The following is a 3,150-nucleotide window of genomic DNA, read 5'->3' as shown; positions in this document are numbered from 1 at the left end:
GCTTTGCACTCTCCTTTTGGATTCCCTTCTGTATTACTTGGGAGAATACTGGGAGGAGTTTCAATGAATTTCTTACTCAGCTGGCCCACTTGTGCCTCCAAATTTCTAATGGAGGATCTTGTTTCATTCATGAAACTGAAAGTGGCCTTTGACAGATCAGAGACTATATTAGCTAAATTAGAAGTGTTTTGTTCAGAATTCTCTGTCTGTTGCTGAGAAGATGATGGATATGGCTTGCTATTGCTCAGCCTATTGCGTCCACCATTGTTAAAGCCTTGTTGAGGCTTTTGTTGATCCTTCCAGGAGAAATTTGGATGATTTCTCCATGATGGGTTATATGTGTTTCCATATGGTTCACCCATGTAATTAACTTCTGCCATGGCAGGGTTCTCAGGATCATAAGCTTCTTCAGAAGCTGCCTCTCTAGTACTGTTGGATGCATGTTGCCATCCATTCAGATTTTGAGAGATCATGTTGACCTGTTGAGTCAACACTTTGTTCTGAGCCAATATGGCATTCAGAGCATCAATTTTAAGAACTCCTTTCTTCTGAGGTATCCCATTATTCATGGAATTCCTCTCAGATGTGTACATAAATTGGTTGTTTGCGACCATGTCAATGAGTTCTTGAGCCTCTTCAGGCGTTTTCTTTAGGTGAATGGATCCACCTGCAGAATGGTCCAATGACATTTTCGAAAATTCAGAGAGACCATAATAGAATATATCTAATATGGTCCATTCTGAAAACATGTCAGATGGACATCTTTTGGTCAGCTGCTTGTATCTTTCCCAAGCTTCATAGAGGGATTCACCATCTTTTTGTTAGAAGGTTTGAACATCCACTCTCAGCTTGCTCAGCTTTTGAGGAGGAAAGAATTTATCCAAGAAGGCAGTGACCAGCTTATCCCAGGAGTCCAGGCTATCCTTGGGTTGTGAATCCAACCATATTCTAGCTCTGTCTCTTACAGCAAAAGGGAAAAGCATGAGTCTGTAGACTTCAGGATCGACTTCATTCGTCTTTACAGTCTCACAGATCTGCAAGAACTCAGTTAAAAACTGATAAGGATCTTCAGATGGAAGTCCATAAAACTTGCAGTTTTGTTGCATTAATGCAACTAGCTGAGGTTTCAGCTCAAAGTTATTGGCTCCAATGGCAGGAATGGAGATGCTTCTTCCATCAAACTTGGACGTTGGCTTTGTGAAGTCACCAAGCATTCTCCTTGCATTATTATTATTTTCGGCTGCCATCTCCTTCTCTTGTTCGAAAATTTCTGAAAGGTTACCTTTAGAATAATTTAATTTAGCTTCTCTTAATTTCCTCTTCAGAGTCCTTTCAAGTTCTGGATCAATTTCAACAAGAGTGCCTTTTTCCCTGTTCCTGCTCATATGAAAGAGAAGAAAACAAGAAAAGAAAGAGGAATCCTCTATGTCACAGTATAGAGATTCCTTTATGTTAGTAGAAAAAAGAAAGGGGGGAAGAATCCAAACACAAGGGATATAAGAAGTTCGGATTTCTAGATGGAGAGAGGTGAAGAGAAGTGTTAGTAGATAATTAATTAAATAGAATAAGAAAAGAGAGGGAGAGAATTTCGAAAATAATTTTGAAAAAGGGGTTAGTATTTTTTTGAAAATTAAAAGGTATTAAAATTAAAACACGAAACACTTAATTGATTAAAAAGAATTTTTGAAAAGGAGAGAGGTATTTTCGAAAATTAGAGAGGGAAAAGTAGTTAGATGGTTTTGAAAAAGATAGGAAACAAACAAAAAGTTAGTTAGTTGATTGAAAAAGATTTGAAATCAAAATTGAAAAGATAAGAAGATAAGAAGTTTAGATAAGTTATTTTGAAATCAAATTTTTGAAAAAGATAAAGTTTTTGAAAAAGATAAGATAAAAGATAAAAAGATATATTTGAAAAAGATATTTTGAAAAAGATTTAATTTTAAAAATTACTTAACTAACAAGAAACTGAAAGATAAGATTCTAGAACTTTAAAGATTGAACCTTTCTTAACAAGAAAGTAACAAACTTCAAATTTTTGAACCAATCACATTAATTGTTAGCTAATTTTCGAAAATTTGATATAAAGATAAGAAAAAAAGATTTTGAAAATATTTTGAAAAATATTTTTTTTGAAATTTTCGAAAAATAAATAAAAAAAATGAAAAGAAATAATTTTTTTTTTGAAAAAGATTTTGAAAAGATAAGATTTTTTTAAAATTGAAATTTTGACTTGACTTGTAAGAAACAACTAATTTAAAAAAAATTTTTGACCAAGTCAACCCAAAATTTCAAAAATTTGGAGGAAAATAAGGAAAAGATATTTTTTTGATTTTTGAATTTTTAATTATGAGAGAGAAAAACAACAAAAATACCCAATGTATGAAATTTTTATATCAAAACAATGAATGCATGCAAGAATGCTATGAATGTCAAGATGAACACCAAGAACACTTTGAAGATCATGATGAACATCAAGAACATAATTTTGAAAAATTTTTGATGCAAAGAAAACATGCAAGACACCAAACTTAGAAATTTGTAATGTTTGGAAAATATGAATGCAAAGATGCACATGAAAAACAAGAAAAGACACAAAACAAGAAAACATCAAGATCAAATAAGAAGACTTATCAAGAACAACTTGAAGATCATGAATAACACTATGAATGCATGAAATTTTTGAAAAATGCAAATTTTTTTTTTAAAAGCATGCAATTGACACCAAACTTAAAAATTGACTCAAGACTCAAACAAGAACACAAAATATTTTTTATTTTTATGATTTTCTAATTTTTTTTATTTTTATTTAATTTTTTCGAAAAACATGGTTAGAAAAACGAAAAAGAAAAGAAAAATTTTGAAAAAGATTTTTGAAAAGAAAATTACCTAATCTGAGCAACAAGATGAACCGTCAGTTGTCCATACTCGAACAATCCCCGGCAACGGCGCCAAAAACTTGGTGGACGAAATTGTGATTCAATTATTATTCCATTTTGCAAAATTCATTGCTTTTCATTCCCTGGTAATGGCGCCAAAAACATGATGCCAATACCATAGTTCACAACTCCGTTCAACTTAACCAGCAAGTGTACTGGGTCATCCAAGTAATACCTTACGTGAGTAAGGGTCGATCCCACAGAGATTGTTGGT

The 3,150-nt window shown here is 32.5% G+C and overlaps 1 non-coding gene across 1 annotated transcript; it reads left to right on the top strand.

Annotated features, from left to right (window-relative positions):
* The first annotated feature begins 747 nt into the window (after nucleotides 1-747).
* LOC112804501 (small nucleolar RNA R71) lies at nucleotides 748-851 on the top strand. Its single transcript, XR_003203115.1, has one exon. It is a non-coding gene; the product is annotated as a small nucleolar RNA R71 (small nucleolar RNA).
* Nucleotides 852-3,150: the final 2,299 nt, after the last annotated feature.

This window comes from Arachis hypogaea, chromosome 5 (genome assembly GCF_003086295.3).
Source record: "Arachis hypogaea cultivar Tifrunner chromosome 5, arahy.Tifrunner.gnm2.J5K5, whole genome shotgun sequence".
NCBI classification, from domain to species: Eukaryota; Viridiplantae; Streptophyta; class Magnoliopsida; order Fabales; family Fabaceae; genus Arachis; species Arachis hypogaea.
Note: the sequence above shows the minus strand (reverse complement) of the source record. Positions and strands in the feature narration are given on the sequence as shown.